Source organism: Mixophyes fleayi, chromosome 5 (assembly GCF_038048845.1).
Source record: "Mixophyes fleayi isolate aMixFle1 chromosome 5, aMixFle1.hap1, whole genome shotgun sequence".
In the NCBI taxonomy this organism is placed as follows: domain Eukaryota; kingdom Metazoa; phylum Chordata; class Amphibia; order Anura; family Limnodynastidae; genus Mixophyes; species Mixophyes fleayi.
Genome location: NC_134406.1, coordinates 68,377,871 through 68,404,974, shown reverse-complemented (window position 1 = coordinate 68,404,974; position 27,104 = coordinate 68,377,871). Strand labels below are relative to the sequence as shown.

Genomic DNA, 27,104 nt, shown 5'->3' with positions numbered 1-27,104 from the left:
GGCACTGATCCAGTGCCAAAGTATTAGACGCCTCTAGTGATCTGGTGTGGTTCCTGGTGCTTCTAATCCCTCTGTGCTCCCTAGTTCTGTAGGATCTCCTGGTTGTGACTTAGGGCTAGATTTACTAAGCTGCGGGTTTGAAAAAGTGGGGATGTTGCCTATAGCAACCAATCAGATTCTAGCTGTCATTTTGTCGAAAGTAGTAGATAAATGAAAGCTAGAATCTGATTGGTTGCTATAGGCAACATCCCCACTTTTTCAAACCCGCAGCTTAGTAAATCTAGCTCTTAGTCTGTTCCTGTCTATTCTTTTGTCTCCTGTATCGGTTCTGTTTGCATCTTCTGGTTTGAGCTTGGCTATACAAACTTAATTTCTGATTACTCCTCAGAACTTCTATTGTCCATTCTGGTTCTGACCTGGCTAGTCCACTACTAGCTAGCAACTGGCTTCAGGGACAGCAACCTGCTTGAAGACCAAACTTATTTGCGGGGGTTCATGGTGAACACTGAGGACATGTTAGACACCATGCCTTGTTGTCCAGTCAACTGCTAGCAGGTAAACGTCCATTCTTCCCAGTGTGTTGTGACACTTTCTTAAAACCAAGTATTGTATTAATTCTCCTTCTTTTTAATTCCACTCTATCCAGCACAAGTTCTGACCTGTATTTTATATGCATGTATATATGGATTTCTAAGTATATATATATGTATATCTATTATTGATGTATTTTACCAATGATTGTGCAGTATGTTACAGCGAAATACCTGCTACTAACATAAGCATTAATCAAATGGCCAAAGCTAAACTGGAAAAAAGGTGAAGAAATTATCCAAAAAGAAATATGTGTGAATCACAATTTATCACCTGCTCCTAACAAAATGTGATGCAATTATGTGGAATTTAGATGAAGGATGTTAACATTTTGCAGTTGGTGACTGATTTGGCCTGTTTATTCAATTATCGTCTAGCAGAGGACATTTCCAACTTGCAGTTTGGGGTCCTAATGCTGAGTTAGGAGCAAAGCAAAAAAAGGAGCAAATTTGCACCTGGACAAACCATGTTACAATGCCAGGAATACAAATTAATTTGTTTTTTGTATGCAAGGAAAATACTGGCTGTTTTTTTCATGTAGCACATAAATACTTGATAGTTTTATTTTACACTGAAATTTAAAGTTGATCTATGAGATGTCCTACCCCAACTATAAATCTGTCCCTACATTTTAAATTTATCTCCCCCTCTAATGCAACATGGTTTTGACAAGGTGCAAATTAGCTCCTTTTCTTTGCTTTGCTCCTAACTCAGAATCAGGCCCTGGGTTTCTCCTTACCCACCAACCTTGCTCTCCCAACATTCTTGATTTGGAAACAATGTTGTAGGCCATGCTGCTACTTCACCCATACCCTTATCAAACAAAACTGCATCTCAAAATTCTGAAGTCATGCCTCTAAAGAATATTTTCAGACACTGAAGGGTTATGTGGATACAATTCATCACGAAAGCTCCACTTGAAAGGACGGAGATTATTTTTCTTTACCAGTACTGAATATATGGACCCTCTACCTATGTACATTCAGAATTTCTCTTTTTTAAAGCATGTATTTAACATTTCTTACATGTACTTTGCAGTTTACAAGTTTACGAACTGGTGTTAGTAAATGTGCTTAGATTCACTGACTCAGCAGCAAAGTGCTCCTAGATATTTTTTTTTGTAGAATATTTTCATATATTACTGTAGCACAAAAAGCTCCTAATAGCGACATACTGTATTATGGAGCATCTGAAACAAAAAAACTGGCTTCAAGACTGATTTGATTTCAACACATTTATTCCTCCAACATGTTTAGTTGCCAAGATAATTCTGTTCTTACCGGTTCCACTAACTATCATTTCAGCCTGCTATTACTGCATTTTGTATACACCACCCTCTCCCAATCTCTTTGTGCTGCTCCTCCTCCCTTGACTATACCTATTAAACTAACTAATGGTACCTGGCTAATAACCTGTCATATGTACCTATATGGTTCTGTAGATGGGAGATCTCAGAGTAGAGGGACATAGAAGCCATTCATATTCAATTATTCAGTTCTGACAGATGAAGGAAGAAAAACAATTATTGCATAATAATACTCAGATTTATTAATATAAAAGTAAAGAAAGGCAGGATCTGTTTTAGAGAAATTGTAATAATACTATATTATAAAACAATGGACATATTTTCATCTTGCAATTTGCCAGCTTAGACTGAGACTATCTGGCTCTTTCACCAATCCAGGCCTGGGGGTAGGGGGGAGAGTTTTACTCCTTAATATATGTTTAATGATAAGGCATGATTTCTGCACCCCACAAAGTATACCATAGGAATCACTGCAAAATTAAAAAGGGGATTGCTATCTAATTTGCAAACAAAACATAAAACACTCTGCACTTTAGTGTGACAAGATTAAATATTTATACCCTCAGCCAAGTCCCATTGAAACCATGCTGAACAGATTAAACTATACCTTCTTTTCGTATGGTGTTTGTACTATTTTATCATCATATTGACATATTATGTCAGAGGATGGTGAGGTTGTGAATCAGCTCATATCTTAGTGCTTTAGTATCCTTGGTAGACAAGTGATGCTAGATCAAGGTGGTCCAATTATATTATTGATCAAAAGGAAAAATGCAATGCAACATTTGAACCAGTGGCGGAACTACCATTGGTTCAGCAAGTGCAGCGGGGCCCATGGAGATAATGGGGCCTGCTGCACGGAGGAGAACTAGCAAGCTGTGGGCTCCAGTTCCCTTCTCGCCGCTTCCCTGCAGCCACAGTTAGCTAGTTCCGCTTCTGATTTGAACTTAACTCAAAACACTAAACCTAGATTAAGCTGTAAAACATTGAGTTCTAAAAGAACTCTACAAGAATCTGTCACACAGCGCAATGTGTACCACTGGAAAAATGTGATGTTGGTTATGAAATATAGTTGTCCATTCTGTTGTTTAAAGAGTATGGGGAGCCAATTAGAGCTTTTCCCTGAGCCCACTGTTTTTTTTAAAGCAGTTCTACAGACAGTCATTTATTCAGTTAATTAAAGTGAACATCAAGACAATGTTTTTTATTTAATCTTTACATGGTAACTTTCGGGTGTGGGTGAAAACCGTAATTGCTGGAATGCCTGAACGCCGAATTTATTTGACTCCCTGCAGCGCCCTCTGCTGCTTGGAGTCTCGTGTGAAGCTTGCTGTGTTCTCTCTTTCTCTGTATAGTGCACTCTGTTCTGCTACAGATATGTTCTCTGCACTGTATGTAGTGTTTTATATATCTATATATATATATAGATATATAATCTCCTATCTTTGGCAAAACTATGCCACATTTTATATTGTTTATGTTATATATATATATATATATATATATATATATATATATATATATATATATATATATATATTACATATACATCATAACTTTATAACTTAGACACCCATTCAGGCTGCCAGAATTGGGCTCTCAGTATCTTAGACAATTATTCTAAGTGCCGGAATGGGGCTCACAGTACCCTAATCATTCATTCTAGCAGCTGGTATGGGGACCAGATTACCCTAACCATCCATTCCAGCTGCCGGAATGGAGCTCATAGTACCCTAACCGTTTATTCTGGCAGGACTATGGTACTTGCAGACCTATTCCGGCACTCAGAATGGATGGGTAAGGTGCTCAGAGCCCCATTCAGCTCCTGGAATAAATAGCTATGGAACTCTGAGACCTATTCCAGCACCCGGAATGTGTGGCTAACGTACTTGCAGATCAATTCTGGCACCTGGAATGGATAGTTAACACACTCAGCGCTCCATTACAAACATACATTCAACACACACACAATACAAAATATATGCTATATAATATGTGTAATAGTTGTACCACATATAACATAGAACATATCTCTGTAACAGAACAGAGTGCACAATATAAGAAGAGAAAACATTAACAAGCTTCACTCAGGACACCAAGCAGAAGGGGCGCTGTAGGAAGCTGACTCATTCCGGCGTTCCGACAGTTTCGGCTTTTACCTAATCTCAAATTGGAGTCTAAATACAGAACTACCAGAATTAACTATTTAAAAAGTAATAAATTACTTTTTTTTATACAGCCTCAATTCACAAATGTACTGTTAAAACACCAGCAGTCAGTGAGGGATCTCTAGACGTGTTCCAAGGCAGTTGTTTCATTGGTCTAATTGCTCCATTGACGGATAAATGATGTGTTTGCACTATCATTTGCCCGGTGCATCATACTAAACTGATATAAGCCTGATCAGCTGATTAACCGATAACCAGAACATTTCAGCTTTTATGTTCTGTTTTGTTGTGCAAACGTCTCTCTCTCTCTCCCTCTAAACATGATTCGCAAAAAGCCATTGTTGATTGTTGTTAAGGGAGTAGTTTACAGGCAATTTTTTTTAATTCCCAGTGTGGATGATGAGGAGGCGCATGCTGCCTCACTGTGTACGTACAGTGAGTCTGTGTCTATATTGATGTGAAGCAGAGGCTGCTTTTTCTCCTCCTCTTGTCTCTCCCCCGCCCTCCCTATCCTTGTTCGTCCTCCCCAGTCAGGGTCATTTCAGGACAAGCCCAGCGCCCCGCTGCAGGATCAGCTGTAGAGCTTTTCTCCTCTTGCCTGTGCTGCCGCTGCTGTTACAGTGCATCTGACTGTCAGGTGAGAGCTCTCCCCTTCTCTATTAGTTTGTGTTGATCCCCACATAGGGACTAGGCAGGCTTCTGCCTGGACTCCATTTATACATGCACTGTTCAATGCTATGATTTTACCAGCTTGTAAAAAAGCAAAATCTTCTCCCCCCTTTGTACCGAGTTGTGCAATAATATCACACATCTCTTTAGCAGTGGAAGAACTGGAGATCATGTAATAGTTTCGTTTTTGTTTGACGGCTGACTTGCTTTTGTAAACATATCTGTGGGCTGATCCACTGGCGATTTCTTCATTTGTGCTTTTAGATTTTTAAATGTATGTATGCTAATATGTAATTCATTTTATACTGTATGCAGATAAAAAAATGCTGATAGTCATATGACCTGTGTTAATATTGTGTGGGAAGGACTTAATAGCTAGAAGAATCCACATGCAGTGTTACTGTCATGCAATTGCTACTGACTGAGCAAGCTGACAGCTGACTATAGACGTACAGTATACGTGTCTGATATGGAAGGCTGTCATTTGCTTCTCTATTGGCTTCATCTACGTTTTGTCTCATTTGGAAAATGATATTACAATGGCCATTCTGGGCATGCAGGGAGATACTGAATATTCTATAAATGAATCAATACACTTATGCAATGTAAAGCTAATTTATTATACATATTAGCTTCTTTATGTGTCGGACACGTTAAACGAAGTTTGATTCTGTAATGAGAACTTTGAAAATCTGTATTTCAATGTACTTTGAGCAATAATACGATGGTGTCTATCAAATTGATTTAGGAATGATCTAAACTAAGCAAAGAAACTGGAAGATTCATAGGTTATACTAAACTACAGAAATTATAGTAGTTGCTTTAAGTAATCTCTTACCAGACGTGGTAAGAGTCCTGTAATTAGACACAATGGCATATATTAGTGATTTAATAGGTACAGTGGTCAGATAATGGGCAACTGGTTCTTATCTACTGTCAAATGCTACTTTCCGATGTCATAGTTCTTGCTTTCTAGGCACCCTGATCACGGTCCCCTGCTGGTCCTGAAGGGGTGAACAGTTCAGTGATGCCAAAGAGGATTAAGTTTGGATTATCTGAAAGAGAGAGTTTTTCCCCCTTTAGCTTTTCTGAAGAATACAGCGTGTCCTCTCAGCTGAGGAGATTCCTGCATTCTTGAGAAAATATTTCAGGGAGACAGGTCAATCAGACGAGTGTGCCAGCCAGTCTTTTTTATTGCAGACATTTTCGTGTAAACTAACCTAGTTCTTCCCGGGTCCACCCTCCCTCTCCCTCCCTCCATGGGCATTTACAGACACTTGGGTGATTGCCAACTGCGAAGTTCACAGACTGCAAGTGCTGCTACCTTGTCCTTGTTTGAAATGTCAGGCCTGCGTGCTCTCAGTTTGGGCTCCCTTTACTGCTCTGTTTGATTTACACTTAACTGGTTACACGCCATTCACGTTGCTATGATAATAGTTCTTTTATAACATTGGTCAGACAAAAGCTGGGCTCTTTATACCCAGTTGTTCAGGTCATCAATCTCATTAGGATTATCCAGCACTGTCGCTATGTTCCTGAACAGCAGGCTGGAGAATTTCCTCACTCATGTGATTAGTTCTGTAGCTCATTTCATTGCTAGCTAATTGCCTACAAATGATTGGTAATTTAGATTTAATGACGAAGTAAGAGATGCCATCTAGGACGTTTACAAGTGAAAGGTAACAATTACCTAAAGGTAACAATTCTTTTTAATAAGAATAAAAAAATATGTTTGCATGAATTCCCAGGTCTGGAATAAAACAAATGGTGGATCTGTTTACCTTTAACATTAAAAAGTGAAAAAGTGGAAAAAGTAGTGTTTATAGAAAAATGTAAAGATGATTGGACTGAAAATAGGGACCTCATAAGATTGTGTAAAATATAGTACTTTCACTTGTTTACTGATCTTTACTTTCTCTTATTAATACAATTTTTGAACTGATGCTCAGTAAAGTTACTGACAGTTGGTAATAATGCTAGTTAGCCCATTTATCATCAGCAGCAGCAGCTATTTATATAGCGCCACTAATTCCGCAGCGCTGTACAGAGAACTCATTCACATCAGTCCCTGCCCCATTGGAGCTTACAGTCTATAAATTTCCTAACATGCACACTCAGACAGAAGGGCATATTTATTATTCAGTATTTTCATTACATTTCCCCAAAAACGGCAATAGACGCAAATATAAGTATGGTCCAAATGTATCAACAGAGCATCGCAGCAGATATAGCAGATATAGATGTCTATGGGGACTGCTATTTACCGCAATGTAACAAATAATGAAAAGGCATTTACACATACGGTAATGTACCCCAGCTCAGACTGGAGTAAATTACCGTATGTGTCATTTTTTAGGTCTGCTCTATGGGGAGAGCATTGTGGTAGAGAGATCTTCAGATCCCTCACTGCTTCTTACTGTTCTCCCCATCGGTCACTATCGCAAAGGTGGTCACCTTGTGACAGTGACCATAGGAGAGGGGTCTTCGCAGGAACAGCAGTTTTTCGTGACTGCTGTTCCTGTTGTTGTTTTTTAATGAATGCACACAATTTTTGCAATAAGGATTCGTGTTAATAATGAGGTCATTAATAAATAGGAGCCAGACAGGCTAGGGTCAATTTGATAGCAGCTAATTAACCTACTAAGATGTTTTTTTAGTGTGGGAGGAAACCGGAGCACCCGGAGGAAACCCACGCAAACACGGGGAGAACATACAAACTCCACACAGATAAGACCATGGTTGCGGAAAGAACTCATGATCTCAGTGCATTTAGATCTCTTTATGACTTTATTTATATAGTGCCAATGACCATTCACATCAGTCTCTGCTTACAATCTAAGGGGTATATTTACTATACTGTGGGTGTGAAAAAAAATGGAGATGTTGCCTATAGCAACCAATCAGATTCTTGGGGGTAAATGTATGAACATGCGGGTTCTTCAACACCCGCGTGTTCGGCGATTAAATTTCAAGCGGCGCTGCATTGTAAAGGGAAATCCGGCCCTGGTCCTGGGGTACCCTAAGTGGAGCTTCTTTCCTGGGCAGCCAGGAGTTGGGGACAGCATCTTCTGCTTCACGCCACACTCCCATTGTGACACTGACATGAAGAAGCAGCAGTTGGCAGCTTGACATATAAGAAACCTGCCTCCTGATCCATGTCATTTTAAAATTAGCATAAATAAAATAAATACTGTATCTTGGCAATAATATGACACTATAAACTATTTGCAAACAAATGCACTTTGTGTCACTGTCCATATTTAGTAAAATCATTTTTTTCTCATGCTTGGGAGATGTTCTGTTAGGTTTGTGTTTGTTTACATTTCTAGTTAAAAATGGTTGTAATGTTGAATGTTTCATTCCATTTCAAAATAGGGCTTGTTTAAGTTTTCTGTGAGCACTTTCACACTGTACGCGTACACATGGAAAAAATAATGAAAGTATACAATGTATAACTCATATAATTAGAGTCAACTTAGAATAGTCTCCCACATAAATTGCCTTCACTTGGGGTGTTCAACCCAATACAGGCTCTGACTCTGATTTGTGTATTCATTTGCATGGCGCTCTCTGAGTTTGCACTGCTAATACTTTACAAGTCATACCTATGCTCAACTAATACATTGGTATAATCATACCATTATTTCACATACGCTTGGCCAATGTAAATAAATCCCATTATATCAACCATGACTTAAAATGTATAAATCTAAATCTTAAATGCTAAAGATATGTAAATTAAGGAGTTGTGTCAAATCGATACTATACTACCGCTGGGAATGATCCTATATGATGATTTGTTAAAGCAGCCACTGGGTTTTCCCCGTCTCCCTGCCAGACGTTGGGACTTCTTGCTGTCTCCCTCCACATCAGACTATATTCTCAGGGCCCAAATAAGTACCGTCTATCCGGCCTATACTCCATGCTACATTCTACTTTTCTGGGACTGCCGGGCGTAATTCATACCAGTGGCGTGGCCAGTCAAAGACTGAGGTGAAGCAGGAGCGTTCGATGGGGGAACGCACATACCCTGCAGCACTGGCAAAGACAACAAAAATACTGCTCTCACAGGCAGGGCCGGATCAAGGGAATGGAGGCCCCTGGACTAAGGGGGCCTCCATTCCCCCTGTGAGGGCCCCCCCCCGTGATCTGAGCCGCCCCTCCCCCCGGCACTTACCTCCTTCTCCTCCTTCCCCGGCGCGCTGTACACTCTTTACTGAGGAGATCTCGTAAGAGTGAGACTCACGAGATCTCCTCAGTAAGGAGAATACAGCGCGCCGGGGAAGTACTGCAGGGAAAGTGCTCAACAGCACTGATCGGTCTGGTGGCGCCCCCGCCCCCGACCGATCAATACTGCTGCTGAGCACTTTCAAGGGCCCCCTGGATGCCATAGGCCCCTGGGCTCTAGCCCAGTTAGCCCTATGGTTAATCCGGCCCTGCTCACAGGGCCTGGACAGGCCACTTCTTGTGGCTGTGACCAGGGCCGGATTAACGTAATGGACTTTCTGTAGCCCAGGGGCCTCGGGCAACTCGGGGCCATAACACAAATTTTTAGTGGGCAGTGTTTTATAATTGTTGATTTTTTTTTTCATAACACAGGCCTGGCGCCCCCCTTGTACTGGGGAATGGGGGGAATTGGCTGCAGAGGGGCGGGGGCCTCACAGTACACTTAGGGGCCTACATTGCTCTAATCTGGCCCTGCTCAGGGCCCAAGGCAGCTGTCCCTATTACCCCCCCTGGTGGCATAGATTGTCATCAACAACTGCACATTTGTGGATACTATAAAGCCGCAGCATACCCTAATGTTTTCTGTTCCTAATATTTAAGGAAATACCCATAACCTTGTATCATACATATATAAAGTTGCTATAGAGCTTTATGAGAAGCAGTTATCACAAATGACTATGATGTCATTACCAACAATAGAATGGAATAGCCATTTACAGAGATTACTACTGTTCAAATACTATATTTAATCTGCACAATATAGCATGGGAATGGATACTAATGGAAACCAAGTAAGCGTAAGTCAATATGGACTATAAATATGATGTGTGGTGTGCAGCGTCTGGAGAGTTTAGCATAACATAAACCATGCGCTACCTCTGTTGACTTTAACAACATACAGTATATCTATGGGTTAACTTTACTATTACATAATGCTGCTTAATGTAAAATATACTGTCCTTCACTGATCCTGCAATGTGTACAACAAAGATCACTTTCTCCCATGCAGAGGGGATGTCAGGTGGCAAGTGTGGGAGGGGGCATGGTTTAGTGGGACATCATACATCAGGGGGAGGGATTAATGACACAAATCATACGGGTGGGTGTCTGCTCCTCCAGGAGGACCAGGGTCAAGCTGGGCTGGGGGCCAGGGAGGCATCTGCCCCCTGGGCCTGTCCCATAATGGGCTACCGTGGTCTGGGTCACAGGGCCACCTGCATTTTTTTTACCCTTTAAAATGTGCCTAATAGGCTGCTGAGTCAAGTCTTGCCCCCCGGGTGAAAATTTGCCAGCCCTCCCCTCAGGAGAACTCTCTGAATTTTAGGAGCATCCCAGACATTCTGGGAAAATAGGCAAGTATGATGTAGAATAAAATTGACTTTATATTGTAAGATCTCACAAGCAGGTCCCACTCTATGAGCTGTTTATTGTCTGTACCTCCTCTGTCAACCTCGCATGTCGTTGTTCTTTTTCTATATATTTTTTTTTGGATGATTTCCATACCAATTGTCAGGTGGTACAGAGTTTGGAGGCACTTTATAAATAAATATTGATGATGAACTGTAATGTAGAATTTGGTCAATCTTGAAAAATAGAGATATTTCCACAGAAAAAAAGAATTCATGGACAAATCATTAACACGTTTCCCTGGAAATTAGTGACAGTTGATAGATTACTGAAGTATACATTTAGAGTAGCACACAACTTCTGCAGACTCATCTAATGTGCTTAAAAGCTAAAAAAAAAATGCTTATTTTGGCAAACACTGATACTAGTCCATCAGCTCCAGAGGCTCCTGCTCTACTCTACAGAGCCCTCCCCCAGAATTTTGTTGTGATCACATGATATAAATCTGGGTACAAGTTTGTTAAATGTCTTCTTTGTTATTCAATGATTCTGACATTTTACATGATCATTCAGCCACTAGGTGGCACTATTCTCTTACTGGAAGTTAAATTTATGTCAGTAACTCAAGTAAGGTGGCCACTGTTTGAAACAATAAAGTACTGTATTTTAAGCATTATATAAAAGTGACATGTACGGTAGTTTTCAAGTAAATATTCAAGCAATTAAAAAGCACCTTTCTATTGTAAACAAATCATTGTAGGTTCTGTGAGAAAGGACTGCAGTGTTTTCTGTCTACCTCCATAAAGGAACATGTTTTGATCCAACATAATTTCCTACTCCCGGCTTCCTAGTGAAGTGGGCAGATTTGAAGCCTCTATGATGCGCTTCTCCGGGAATCACATCATTTTGCCCCCCCACCCCCGTCACGCCCACCTCTACACAGACATCTTTGCTGATAGTCAAAGATACACCAAAACTTGATTTGGATGTATGAGTGTATTTACATATCTTCACAGCCTTCTAGGTATTTAGGGCATTTAGACGTATATTTACTAAACTGCGAGTTTGAAAAAGCGGAGATGTTGCCTATAGCAACTAATCAGATTCTAGCTGTCATTTTGTAGAATGTACTAAATAAATGATAACTAGAATCTGATTAGTTGCTATAGGCAACATCTCCACTTTTTCAAACCCGCAGTTTAGTAAATATAGCCCTTGATGTTTGTAGTTTTGCACAATAAAATGAGTAATATAGTAATATTAATCAGAAGGTCTGCTGAAATGTATGGTTACGCAAACGTAAAAAAAAGTGCACCTTTTTATGTCTTGTTTGTCTCTCTTTAGCCATTTGAGATGTTGGGATGTGTGCCTAAAAAAGTTCTAGCCATTTGGTGCTGAAATGCATAACTTTTAATTATTTGTATTTCCTTTCTCTTTCCTTGCTCTGATTTTTTGGCAGCTCTTGTGCTAATGGCATTCAGTGTAGAGGGCTGTAAGGAAACTGTTACTGCTGTACAGGGGCAGGCTGGGCTGGGGGCAGGGGGGCATCTGCATTTTTTTTCCCTTTAAATTAGGCTGTCTTGCCCCCCCCCCCCCTCCCCGGGTTGAAATTTGCCAGCCCTCCCCTGCTGCTGTAGCTTTGAGAAGACAGATGATAGTGTTATTATGAAGTATATATTTTTTTTTCGATTTTTCATGTACTGTATGATAAATTGAAATCAGATTTTTTTCTTAAACACTGATATAAAGGAGCCGGTAAGCATTTTCCCTCCTCCATCTAATTTTATAATAACAAAAGTGAGGGAGGTCTGTCACTGAAAGGCTCATGAATATGCAAATATAAACAAAGGATGATATTGGAAACACTATACTAAATTTGCGGATCTGTTCTATAAACTAGACAAAATAAAACCGTACATCAAACTCCTAAAGGCGGAACAGCTGGTTTATACTAAATATTTTTTTTCCTGTTTTGTAGCTGATGAGGATGAATGGTTCGCCTTCTTTTATTAAAGTTAAACATATGAGTTGTGTTTGATTAATAAAAGCCTGGTAATTATTATATACACAAACTGAAAGCATTCTGTGTCATGGTTAGTTTGTAATTTGATTGTAATACATGTCATTATAGTTCATTCTTCTAAGAATACCATACTTGTGTTGCTGTTTTTTCAAATTAAGGATATGTTCACATCTTTGCACATAAAAAAATAATATTCCAAATGCTTAAAAAAATCACCAACACACCTCAGATGTAAACGAGATAAATAATGAAATAAAAGTTGCATAAAATGAATCCCATGCTTGTTGGCCAAAATAAGGATGGTTTTATAATATCGATTGAAGCACAAATTTCAGGTTATTGTAGCTGAGAATTAAAATATACATTTTGTGTTCTTCCTTTAACCCCCCATGCCGCCCCATCCTCCAAAGCCATAGCTATCCATGTTCTTAATATACCCTGCATAGGACATACTTGCCAATTCTTTCAGAATTTCTGGGAGACTCCAGAATTTCGGGTAAGTATACCGGACTCCTGGAGGCCATTCTCTTGCATCCTGCCCACTTCCTAGTGAAGTGGGCAGCATGTGAACATCTATGATGCGATTCCAGTGAAATTGTCCTGCTCTCCTACTGCAAAATGATGTGATTGCATCATAGCATCGCAGTACCAAAATGACGCAAGTCAGGGCCCCCCGCCCCCCTCCTCGGTCACCCTTCACCTCTCCTCCGAGATCTTCTGGAGGTGCCACAGAAAAACTGGGCATATATGGCATAGGAAGGTATGGCAGGCCTGTCAATCTGAGAACTTTGTAAAACTGTTGAGAATAGCACCAAATAATGGGGCTAATTAGAGCGTCTCACAAGCACAATGACTTTAACACTGCATATTGCAAAATAAATGTATTCAATTAGTGGCGCTCAGATAAATGAACATGATGTTAGAGCAAACAATGATATATGTTGCATACCAAAATTATCAGCTTTGTACAACAAACACCAAATGGCAAAATATTTCCTTGACTTGCATGGTATGGTAAAAAAAGAGTATTGAATGCTGAATAAATGCATGCAGGCTATAGTCAAAAATAATAAAAGTATATATTTTTTTCAACACAGCAACATTTGGAATAGTCAGTGCAGACAGTTTGGTGAAAGAACTGTCTTGTACATTAAACACTAATTAATGACTCCCTTCATATAACTTCACATAATCTCATATAGCCATTATGCCAACATAAGGCCAGTATGTCTCCATATAACCTCTTATGTCTCCTCTGTGTTCCCCTATTCACCCGTTTCCAAATCTGCTTGTTTTAATGCAGAGTGGACATGAAGCGTGGAGATATAGGGGCAGCTGGGATGTAAAGGTTTAAATTTTAGCTGCAAAGTCGCCGATTTCCAGCGAGTTGAAAAAAAACGCATTTTCATACATTTACCCCCCAATAGGATAAGACAAATAAACAGATGTGATTTGTAGTTCATCATGTTATGAAATCTGCTCACCATGAAATGGGGTGACAGGACAGGTCTGCATGGATCCTGGATAATACAGCTACTACATCTGTAGTTTGCAGCAGAGTAAAATCTAACTAAGCCTTTAAGGGTAAAACATACAGTGATAATAGACTCACATTGACAGTAGAAACTAAGGCTGCTTCTCTGAAGATGTATGAGCCATTACATGACCCACATACAAATCTTGGCTGAAGAACGCCATTCTTTGATTATAACCTAAGGCAATTTTTATAAACTGCTACTCTTATCCTATGTAATAAACAGTAAATGTTCGTGTTAAATTAAATAATACTTTTGCCAAATATAGGGATCAACATTAACCACAGTAAGGCTGTTAGCAATTATTGTTTCACAGCATTAGTTCTGTAATGTTTAGTAAAGATGTACTGAAAATAAACATTTTTAGTTAGTATGTATAGGCAGATAGTTTGCCTTGTTTTTGTGTTGGTTTTTGTATGTGAAATGCCACATTCTCCATTTTTCAACTCCATTTGAGCATTATATATCAGTAATCTGCAATCTATGCAAAATAAACAAACTCCTTAGTAATTCGACACCATCACAACTAATAGGAAAGGGCAAGGTCGTGGTACTCAGCCAACAGTAATACTATTTGATAATGACGGGTCTATCGGCGATTACTTCCTGGAATATGTACTTTGATAATACTGTTGGGTATAACTAGGTATAAAGGGTCACAATAATGCAGCAATGCCAACATGCATTGTGTATTATATTTTGCTTATTAGCCCAGGGTTTCCCAAACCCAGTCCTCAGGGCTCCCTAACAGTGCAGGTGTTCCGGATCACATGTGACATAATTAGGACCACCTGTGGATCTGTTACAATGTGTCAGTCAGTAATGAATACACCTGTGCTCCAGCAAGGAGATATGGAAAACCTGCAATGTTGGGGAGCCCTGAGGACTGGGTTTGGGAAACCCTGTAATTAGCCTAATAAGTGCATGCCCACTTGCTGCTCTGGGAAGTGCCCCAGTGAGCCATTCCACCATTTGCTGGATTGCGGTCCGACATGGAAATACACACATCGGAAAAAGTAACAAAAAAATCCTGGCTACCAATATTTTGCATCACGCGTAAATTATTTACAACTTTCATTTTTTGTTGTAAAATACTATATATTATAGCCTCATTTTATGTCTCTTTAGAGCAGAGCAAAATTGGGATTGCCTTTATTAACTCTGTCACATTTGTATTATATTATGTTTTATTACACTGATATTTGTGTGTATAAGGATGCACTTTCCCACATAATGGTTGATGCAAAGGTTATCTCATTGACAGTACTGGAAAACACCAGGGGGTAAATGTTATCTAAAAACCGCTGTATTATGAAATTTACCATCAATATTTAAAACGGCAATTATATTAAAGGATAAACCCGCCGGGCTTTGCCTCTAATACAATTGCCTTTTTAAATAAATCCTGAAAACCGCCAAAATCTGTGATTTTAGATAACCGCTGAGTGATACATTTACCCCTAGATCTCTGCCTACTTCAAGGATGTATAGAATTGTACAATATTTTTTGTACTGGAGTGTTTCAGGCACATGCCGAAGTAGAAACTCCACTTTAAATGGATAACCTCAACCCCTTGAATGCACTTTATGTATTTAAAATATTTAGTTTTTGCATTTAGGTGCAGAGTGAGGTGTTTTCCTATTATTTTACACCCCAGTAGTCATACTATCTTGACATGGTCAGGCAATTTACCATATTACTAAATAGCACAAAAATGTATAACATCACAAAATGATATTTACACTGCAAACAATTGTTTCAGATTCATAAATGACAATTATAAACTACTGAATAATAAGGGGCAGATTCAATTCCCTAAATATCCACTTGAGGTGCCTCCAGAACGGGTGCAAGACACCTCGCACGGATATTTTTTGACAGAAGTAACTCTAATTTTTACTCGCACCCCATAGAGGTGCGAGCAAAGCTCGTCGTTACTTCTTACCGTATGAACAGTAAAAAAGTGCCAATTAATCTGCCCCTAAAGCTGTATTTTAATTGTAGCTTGTGATATTTTTTTTATCAAATAGTTTAGAGCACAAATTGCAAAATTCTACATTATGATGTTATCATTTTTTAATTGCAAATCTATTGCAACAAAAAAATAGTATGTCAGCCAGCACCCCTTTTGATTAAAAGAGCAAGTGAAAGATTACAAAGGGTTACACGGGGCTGCTGATTCTGAGTAATATGTATGTCCATAAGTTACAATAGGTTTATTAGTCTACTTTATCATACTAAACAAGCAGTGTGTTCCTTATTCATCTGGTAATCATTGTATTTCATGAGAAAACATTACACTCCCTGTATATGAGAACATAGGCAATAGTTAACTTTAGAGTTCTGTACATTTCAATCCAGGAAATTGCCACTGTAAAATTATAAAATAACTTTAAGCACAAAAAACAAAAACAAAGCTGCAATGGGTCAAGTGAGGGCAACTTTGTGTGCATTGTATTTCTATAAAACCTGTCTACAAGAACTCTAAGGCTGTCACAGAAGTCACGCATACACACATACACCTAATGGCCAAATGAATGTGGCTATTAAGTGTATGACAGAACATCACATATATAAGTGCTGGCTGAACATCTCATTCCAAAACCGTGGGCATTAATATGGAGTTGGTCCCCTCTTTGCTGCTATAACAGCCTCCACTCTTCAGGTAAGGCTTTCCACCGGAATTTGCAATGTGGCTATGGGGATTCGCATCCATTCAGCTACAAGGGGCCTGATTCATTAATGATCTTAAATGAAGAGGATACTGATTTGCACCCCTTGCATTGTAACATGGTTTTGTCCAGGAGACTGAAATAAGAATCCTCTTCATTTAAGATCCTTAATGAATCAGGCCCAAGAACTTTAGTGAGGTCAGGCATGAATTTGGGAGATAAGGTCTGGCTTGCAGTCGTGGTTTAAATTCAACGTAAAGGTGTTCAATGAGGTTGAGGTCAGGGCTTTGTGCAGGCCAATCAAGCTCTTCGTCACCAAATTTGGGAAACCATTTTTGATGAACCTTGTGCACAGGGACACTGTCACGCTGAAATAAAAAAGGGCCCTATCCAAACTGTTGCTACAGTTGTAAACACGCATTTATCTACTATGTCATAGTATGTGGTAGCAGTAAGATTTCACTTCACTGTAACTAAGGGGCTAAACCATGAAAAACAGCCCCAGAGCAATATTACTCCTCCAACAAACTTCACATGTGGCAGTACTCATTAGGGTAGGAAGCGTTCTCCTGGCATTCATAAAACCCAGCCTTGTCCATCAGACTGCCAGATGGTGAGTGTGATTTGTCACTCCAGAAAATACATTTATACTGCTCTAGAGTCCAGTAGTGCTTTACAACTTTCCGGTCAACATTTGGAATTGCGCAGGGTAATCTGAAGTTTGTTTACGGCTGCTCGGCCATGGAAACCCAATCCATGAATTTCCTGACCAACAGTTCTTGTGCTCAGGTTGTTTCCAGAGGCAGAATGGAACTCAGTAGTGAGAGTTACAACTGAGGACAGGAGATTTTTTTTTTTTTTAACTCAAAATTTTATTGCAAATCAAGAAAAAAAACAAAACAAGAACATACGTGACATAAACAGAAAACAAGAAGCTTTGAGCAAAACATTCGAGATACATGTATCCAGCAATGTCACCTTCATAACAGAGATATGTATTGCAATATAACAAGTTAGTAATGGGTAAGGAAGGGGAAGGTAAGGCAGTGAGCTTTAGAGGGGTATGGGGTAGGGAAGGGGGAAAAGTACAAGGTCGTCAGATGAAGTAAACTAAGAGAAGCGTACTTTCTCTCAAGAGAGAGCGCTACCTGGACTGTGAGGTGGCCTTTTTAGAAAAGTGATAGGCTAAAATTAATGTGGGGTTGTGCAAGAAGGAGATTAATCAGAGGGATACAGACTGCAAGACTCTAAGCATAGAGCCATGGGGCCCAAACCTGGTGGAATTTGTCCTCTTTGTCCCGTAGTAAGGAGGTGATCCTTTCCATGTTGGCTATAAACCATATATATGATCTTAAAGAAGAGATGCGAGGAGGCTCCACCTGCTTCCAAGATTTAGCTATCAGGCATTTGGCGGCCGCCAACACGTGTGAAGCTAGCTTCGCTGAGTGGGTATCAAGGTCTTGTATAGGATAACAAAGTAAGTATGACCACGGGTCCTTCCTAATAGGGCATTGGAGAAGGGAGGAGAGAAGTCTCGCAACCCTATCCCAGAAGGAGGAGATGACAGGGAGGACAGGTGATTTTTATAAGCTACGCGCTGTGAGCTTGTGTGGCCTACAGTTTCGAGCTGTTGTTTCTACTTAACTATAACAGCACTTATGTCTGACCGGGGCAGCTCTAGCAAGGCAGAATTTGACAAATGAACTTGTTGCAAAGGTGGCATCCTATGACAATGCCATGTGGAAAGTCACTGAGCTCTTCAGTACAACCAATTCTACTGCAAATGTTTGACTATGGTGATTTCTTAATTTTATGTACCTGTTAGCAATGAAATGTCAAAACAGTTAGCTAATTAGGAGTGTCCACATGCTTATGGCCTCTTCTCACCTCCAGTAAACAGGACTGTCGTGCAACAAGTGGAACTGTTGGAGAGTATGTTGTACCCAGGGCTTAGGGCTGTTGGGTATAGATCTTAGGGCTTCAATGATTTTCAGTTTTTCAAGGGTTTCAGCTACAATAACATAACTGGCTTATCTTATTTGGTATCCAGAAGGAAAATTCAAGTCACATAAGTGTCCCAGTGTTTCATTTTGGGATCCTTACCAATATTCTGGCAATAGTAGTACATGTGCCTTGGAATGCAGGCAATTCAGAAAGTAGAAAAAACATACTTGGCTGCGCTTTATACTTAAAGACAAACAAGTCCTATCACAAAATCGGAAAATTAAAAACAATTTAGTATAAAACATAAATAAAAATCAACATGAACGCAACTACAATATCCAACTGGTAATTGATAACATAAATAACTATCTGATTAAATGATACTTGCCAACTGTCCCTGAATGACAGGGAGACTCCCTGAAATAGGAGTGTTCTCCCTCACTCCCTGAAGAGTCTGGCATTCTCCCTGATGCTGAGCCAGTACAAGACGTGGTTGGCTTCACCATCTGTAGAATGATGACACAGTTCAGAAATTGTGTCCTATGTCCATGTATTGATGCCTATGGAGATGGCCATTTTCATGGAGACCAAGATTTAATCAAAGACTGACAGGTAAGACAACATGACTTCAGTAATGGAGACAGAAATGTAAAAGACACTTCAGTCTCTAGAGATTTATTACCTGCTTTTCTTTAACGCATAGTTGCCTACTCTCCCGGAATGTCCGTGAGACTCCCGTGTTTCTGGGAGAACAGGGCAACCTCCCAGTTCTCGCCCCCATAATAGATAAGTGGCGAGGGGGGGACATAATGAGGCAAATATTGCATCATCTTAGCCCAAACATTTAGGGGGCGGGGCCAAAATTATGCGATTCGTCAAGCCACACGCCCACTTCCCCTGGGATCTCCCTGAAGCCAACAAGGAAAAGTTGGCAAGTATGGATTAAATGCATAATGTTATACATTGTATAACACATATGCAAATGGAATATATATCAAGAGCGATGTGACCCAATGTTATTTAGCAGTAAATAATGCTACTAGGAGAGTCTAATATAGGAAGGCTCTCAGTGGTTGTACTGTATTATCACAGGGTGTAATTCCTGTTACTGAAGAACGTTGCAATAGAGTCTCACCCAGTATTTTCATCAGTCTCACAAAGAAAGGCTCCCTGATGATTCATCAGCGCTTAGCAGAACAGATCCACTATCTCTCTTATCTGTAGATGGATCCAATGAACTTTACTTTTTTGGTTTCCCGTAGTAAATTCAATCTAAAGGGGTCTCGTGTTGTAGATAGTCCCGGCTGATTTATTCTGACAATAATACCTTGACGAATTTCTGTGCTGACAAGCACTTACATCAGAAGGTGTCCTTTTTATGTTTATATCCAGTATTTAAAGGTAGGTTAGCCAATCAGAAATGATTACTAATTAGCGTCCACCTGCAATTAAGTGGTTATATCTGTCTATAGTTTATATCGACATATCTAAAAAATTTCAACAATTCTGTAATAGTTCAATAACAATAAATTAAGAAGAAATCATATCTATATATAGTCTGTCAATAACAGTTATTAGGCCAGTTAAAAAAAACTGCTTTTTTATACCTTTTATTATGTAATAATATAACTAATGATATACAAACTGTTGCTGCACATCACATAAATTCACTTAAAAGGGTGCTACCAATAAACTACAGAAAATATATAGTCAGTGGAAAACAAGAAATTCAGAAACTAGGTCACATTATCATGGATGCTCAAATGGCTGTAGAGACGTTAGAGCTTGGGAAAAACACAGATTTACTAGTTATCTGGTCTGGTAGTGGAGATAGCAGTTCAGGTGCCCAATCTTGCAACAATTTGTATTTACAATGCATAATATTGTATAAGATATTTCAGTGGTATGTAGGGAACTCAAGTGCTACTCCTGATCATTGTGATTACATCCTATGTATGTATAAGTGAATCCTATTCTTGTGTCAAACCGTATGGCACACAAATGTGTGAAATATGGTAAGTCCAGAAACTTGTGAACTAAAAAACAAAGTTGTATGCACTGATTTCATAGGAATGAATGTACAGAGAATAAATCAACCAGATTTTCCAATGCCCTACATATGTGGCACCTGATAGATCGGAACCAACATAAACTAATCAAAAAGATCTTTCATAAATGTGATTGTTCGAGACAAGATCAACACTTGTGCTGAGTGACAGGTAGTGATGTTCTACATCCCTGTCCCTTGTGCGCTTCTTATTGGCATGTACTGTGAAATTCACAGGGTACCCGGAAAACTTGTCTATATGATCAGTCTGCAGTTGTCGTATAAAGCAGTGCAGCACTGTATTGTTACACACTTTGGATGACCACTTTAATTGACCATCAGATAAAGAGTTAAATAACATTCAGCAAAATACAGTGCAGAATATATCCTGCCAAACGCAAAGCAAAAAGTGGATCTCATACATTTTATTGCCGGAACGTCACACCTCTGCAAAATGGCCTATTCCAGTGATTCCTAGCCAGGGGTTCGGGAACTCTTAGGAGTACTTGAAATGTACCCTGGGGGTTATCAGAAATAAATAAGTAATGACTGCACTTTTGCCCTTATTGTCAAGTAGTTGGATCTACTTGTGATGTGTCTCCTGTCAGGTCCGACCAGGGAACCAGGAGTGGAAGAGATAGAATTATCAGAATGGCCTGTCAACATTTGGGGGTTGCCACAGATTTTCGGTAGCTAGGAAAGTAAAAATGTTGGCCTTGAAATACACACACAAAATGTACCAGCATCAACTTCTGAATCTGATCAGCCATGTGCTAAACTACCACCTGCCCCTCCAAAACATCTTTATGACCAGAGAAAAGATACTCAAGAAAATATGAGGATGATTACATCAAAATTTGTTTTACATACAATACTGCCCCCCACAGAGACCTGGTCTCAACATCATCGAGTCTGTCTGGGATTGCATGAAGAGACAGAAGGATTTGAACAAGCCTACATCCATAGAAGATCTGTTGTTAGTTCTCCTATATGTTTGGAGGAACCTCCCTGCCAAGCTCCTTCAAAAACTGTGTGCAAGTGTACCTAGAAGAATTGATGCTGTTTTGAAGGCCTATAACTTTTGCACAGTATTGTATATTGGGCATCCAGAGCAGCCGGAACCAGAGTGTGTTCTTCATGGTAAAGTGGTGCAAAACATATGGGGGTTCCCAGGGGAAAAAATCTGTAGGGGGTTCCCAGTGTAACACAATGTTGGGAACCAATGGCCTATTTCCAATGGCCTATTTCATTGTGAAGCAATTTACGTGACATATCGCAGCAGTTTTGCTCATCTCTATTGTCAGGATAATATCAGTTTCTTGGACTGCCACATGTATAATAAAACACTTTGTTACACGATTGTGTCTTATTAAGGAAATTATGTGATACATTCTGTTACTGCATGTTCCATAGTCAGGTCCCTCCCTATTGGCAGCGAGTCAAACATATGATTTATGTCTCGGCAATGTCCTTTCAACCTATTTGACAAAAATATTTATGACAATGTTTTTCCATTTTAAAGATTTATTGCACTATGTAATAGTTTGCGTTGTTTAATGTCATTCAGAAGAAGGGGCTTTCAAAGTCTTTCAATGTAATTAACATATTGAGTGTCTGTCAAGTAAATAATAACATAATGTAAGTGAAAACTAAACAGTGAGTAATAATTTAACAATTCAAAATATTGTTTTAACACACAAACGGGTGTTGCAAAATGTGCAAATTAAAGGGTATTGTACATTATACTGAACCTTTACAGTTCAGTAAAAGTCATATATTTAATTATCCTAATTATAACATTACTATTTTATCACTGGGAAAAACAAGCATGGTATACATTATGAACACCAATTTATGTTACATTCAAGTTATATATGGTGAGTTTCCTTGTGTACATGTTAGGGTTCTTGTTAAAGCATTCCTACATACTTTCACATTTAATGAAATTGTGCCATTGCCGTGATCTGATTGAGGGCAGTTTCATGTTCTTATTAATTTTATAGATTTGTTTTTCGTTCAAATATATTTTAAAGGAGGCTCTTGCTAACAAATACACTATAAAAGTTCCAGATTGCAATTTTTTTGATGCAATCTTCATAAAGTTAAATGTTTGCTCCAAATTGCTGAAATTTTAAGACTATAAGGCTTTGCCTGAGCGTATTAATCATAAATAGTAGAAGATATGATATAATGTTGCCTATGTAACCCATGCTCATCCCATTAATAAGCAAATTATCAGGGCCCGATAAAGGGTTCAGGGCACCCTAGGCTAATCTGCTCATAGCGCCCCCTAGCCTTCCACGCCAGACTAATACGTGGTAGGTAAAAACAAACTCATCCTTAATTTTAAAGCTGGCTTATTTCACCCAGCCCCATCACCAATGTTTATGTTCCTATGTTTTTCAAAACTCGTTTCTACTTGGCTTTTTAAAAGGGTCACGGCAATCATTGTCACTGGACCCTGGGAATGATAGGAATGATCCAGGTCCAGTAGGAGACTCGGGAACCAGGTGAGCGTAGTACTTGACATATACAGGTACATCTAACCTGGTTTAGTGTGATTAAAATATGAGGCCTAGAATCTCACCTTCCTGTCTCTTTCTGATCCATTCAGCCCTCATTCCTCCCTTTATCTATCTGCACACCAAGCACAGGCTGCAGCGCTCTTTTGACAGGCGAGTAGAGGAAGTCTAGCACTGCACCACCTTTAATTGAATTTGTGTATAGTTCACTCTGCTATAATTTTTCATGGACTTTATTTCACACGGAGCTACGAGTGACTCAACAATCTTCCTGTATCAGTCTGACAGGAGTGTCACATCTCTTCTCTGTGCTGTTAGAGCACCCTGCTGCTTCTACCATCTCAGTTTATGAACTTCTGTTTTACCTATATCCCACATCATGACAGTGTCCCTGTTATATGCATAATAAATCACACTAGGTCACTGACCAGCACACTATTCTCTCCTGGAAATGGACAATTTGATGGTCTGATTGACTATAGCTTTTGGTATACCTGTTGATTTCAAAACAGGGTCCACACTATAAAGCAGAGATGAAGAATGATAACAGAAATATGCCAATAGTCAAATACACTTTAAAAATAAAGTAGTTTGATAATTGAATGTAATATTGATGTAATAACTTGTTTGTGTTCATGTAGCCTAGCAGTTGAGATTTAAATTGGCATTGACCAGGTGGCTGACATCTGATGGGACATGACTTGGCATAAGGACTGGCATCTGATATGCAACTTGACATTTGTTTCAGAAATTGATAAGAAATGGCATGTTTATTAAGGACTGCCTTTAATACCCTAGCTGTACACATCCAATGCAACCGTAAGAATGTGAAAAAAAATTGCAATACACTGTAGGTCCTCAATTAGAGTAGAACCTAAACATAAAAAATTGTCTGCAAAATACGTACCTATATGTGTATTTTTAATTGCATTTATCTTTAGCGTATTGCTGCAGTACGATAGGCTATGAGCATCTAATGACAGAACGGAGGCTACTGTTGTGTAGGTCAAATGCTAAGTTTACTCTTTCTGTAGACTTACTGGCAAGAACATTTGCTAATTTCATTATATTGTAAATATTGAAGCCAAAACTTCTTGTGGTTCATAAATGACAACAAAGTAACTTAAATGAGTTAAAATGTTGAGTTGCAGGTATCTTTAGAGTGCGGCTTCAGTAAGATAGGTTTGGAGCAGTTAATGACAGCCAGGGCTTGCTGGCAGAGTACACTAATGTTATTCTAACTTTAACTTATTATTCCAGCCCCCACCAGCCAAGAGGAGCGGGATGAGCCCCAAGTGCTGTTCAGCACAGAGCTGGTTTTCCCTAGGAAGTGGTAACCTGCCAAGGCCACGAGCATTTATTTATGCAGTAAAACAAAGTGGAATTTACACTCTAAATCAGAAGTAATATACTAACACAGTACAACACACAGCAAACATTTAGTAATTTGCTTTGCTTGATTTAGTGCAAGCTAGGCAATGCAAATCTGGGCCACCTGCATTTTTTTTAAATGTTCCTAATAGGCTGCTGAGTCGAGTCTTGCCCCCCAGGCTAACAATTTGCCAGCCCTCCCCTGCCCACCGCTTAAGTCAGAGAATAAAACATTAATTTTTATATTAATATTTATTAACATCCAATTCCAAACAAAACTATCTTCCATCTGAATGCTTTCTACTCCAGCTACATCCATTTATTTTGCTTGTACCATCGCCTGAAGAAGATTTACAAAGCCTCGACCTAATATTATATGTACTGCTAATGCTATGCTTGGAGATCAAATATACTAAAGTTCCATAGCATGCAAAGGCTAATGCATATCAGTACGTTTATGAGCGCTGGGAATGGCTGGGTGGACATTCTAGAAGTATCAGCACATATATCATAATTAACACCTTTACAGCAAACAACTTCTGCCCATGAACATATGCCATAGATTCAAGAGAAGTAAATTAGTTTACATTTTCCTAGGGAGAGAAGCAGAACAGAGGGTACTGTTGTGTAGGTCAAATGCTAAGTTTACTCTTTCTGTAGACTTACTGGCAAGAAGCTTTGCTTAATTTCATTATGCTGTAAATATTGAAGCCAAAACATCTTGCTGCTCCTAAACGACAACAAAGTAACTTAAATGAGTTAAAAAAACCATATGCAATATACTATCCCACTTACTAGTATGTCCATTTCTTGAGTCTTCTGGGCATTTTCAATGAATTTTGCAACATTAACCATGACCAATAAGACATATTTTTTCACAAGATACTCTATTAGTTGAAATACCTAAAAGAAAATAACTGAATGTTATAGTTGGCAGTACCTAGAATAAGCATTGCAAACAAGAAATCTTTATGCCAAACCATCTTGAAGCCAGCTACCAGTTTTTATGTAATCACTAGTATATGATATAACATGTTTGTTAGACTGGGATAAGTAAAATGTTACTATCCATTCTATGTTAACCTTAAATATCTTCCACAATTAAGAAATGTAATTGTTGTTTTGAACGCTGACCTTTTGTTTATTCAACTTGTTTATACAAAATGTGTTTTTATTTTCTGGTTTGCAAAATAATTGATAATGGTTTCTTGATATGTTCTTTCAAGTACCCACCAGCTACGGTCATGTGTATCTGATATTGGACTAAATGAGCAATTAGCAGTTTTCTTTTATAATTTTTTTGTTTAAAAAATAAATAAAAATAAAATAAAAACATAACGCAAATTGCATTTTTTATGATATTATCATCAGCACACATCTATCCATATCAAGTATTTAACGCTAGTAAAACATATGTAAATGGGTCTGACACTAGAAGCCATTGTATCTAGTGCTCCTATACTCACTGGTCCTGAGTCGTTAAGAAGAGCAAAACCAAGTTGCATTGGAGGGGGAGGTAAATTTAAAATGTGGGGTCAGATTTATAGTTGGGATAGGGCATGTCCTAGATTAGGCCGCTCCACGGAAGGTGTATAGGGGGAGTAAGCTTCAAACCAAAACCCAACCTGGACTATTCTGGTCTATGTTGGTATTAACCATTTAAGCTATTCCTTGTATGGAACATATATTGTTCTATTTTTTGCATTCAGCATGAGTAATTATATTGGGAACGGAAGCCTTCAGTTTGCTCCACATGCTCCCAAAAAGCTAGTAACAAATTTTAAACATGTTTGTTTAAAATGCAATTTTGCTAACATTTTTAAATCCAAAAAATGGCAAGTGAGTATGAGACCTAAAGCTGGCAACACACTGACTATACCTGCAGGATCCACGCCCAATTTAGTCACACACATTGGTGGCTAAATCGGACGATCCTTTAGTTTAGCCTTTACGTTCCCCACACTTACAGAATGACTAGGGTCTGTTAGTGGTGTCGAAAGATGACTACACTTTGCAGTGGTTCCGTAGAACCGCCAATTCCCAGCGCATTAAAGTCATTTTTTAAAATGGCACTTTTATTAAAGACAAAGCCCATTGTCAGTCCCTTAGACGCAGGGACTGGCGAGCAGGGGAGCATGAGCCCCCCGGGCCAGTCCCACAGTGGACTGTGTCACTAGGCCATCTGCATTTTTTTCGTTTAAAATAGGCTCCTGAGATGAGTCTTGACCCCTGGGCTAAAATTTGCCAGCCCTCTCCTGCTTAGACTGTGAGCAGACTCATGACATGGGCATTGCAGTCAATTTCAGGTCACATACTGTAATTATCTGTCAGTTAACTGATATCGGCTGCAGTTTTGCAGAGTGTGTCACCAGCATTATGATTGGATCATTATCAGGCATGTTGGTACATGGAGATGACCACTGATGACTATAATCGTCCTACATGGGCGGTCATCGTACCACCGCACTAACATGCCCCACTCATACCAGAAGGGGAAATGATGGTTTGTAGTATTGACACCTTTTCTAGTAGACCTAGGTGCATTATTGTCATGTTTATCTGTTATGTAAAGCAGCATAAAACACAAGTTCTATGTAACTCAGAATGAACGTAAAGTCCTGCTATCTGTTTTTTTTACTATTAGAATTTAAAAGTGATAATTTTTAAAATGCTTATTTAGT

At 39.1% G+C, this 27,104-nt stretch overlaps 1 protein-coding gene across 2 annotated transcripts in view; it reads left to right on the top strand.

Moving 5' to 3' along the window:
- The first annotated feature begins 4,623 nt into the window (after nucleotides 1-4,623).
- THRB (thyroid hormone receptor beta) overlaps nucleotides 4,624-27,104 on the top strand; it is a 295,226-nt gene continuing 272,745 nt past the window's right edge. For both annotated transcript variants that reach the window (XM_075212342.1, XM_075212343.1), the window contains exon 1: nucleotides 4,624-4,702. The gene's annotated coding sequence lies outside the window, so the exon portion shown is untranslated. The remainder of the gene's footprint in view (nucleotides 4,703-27,104) is intronic.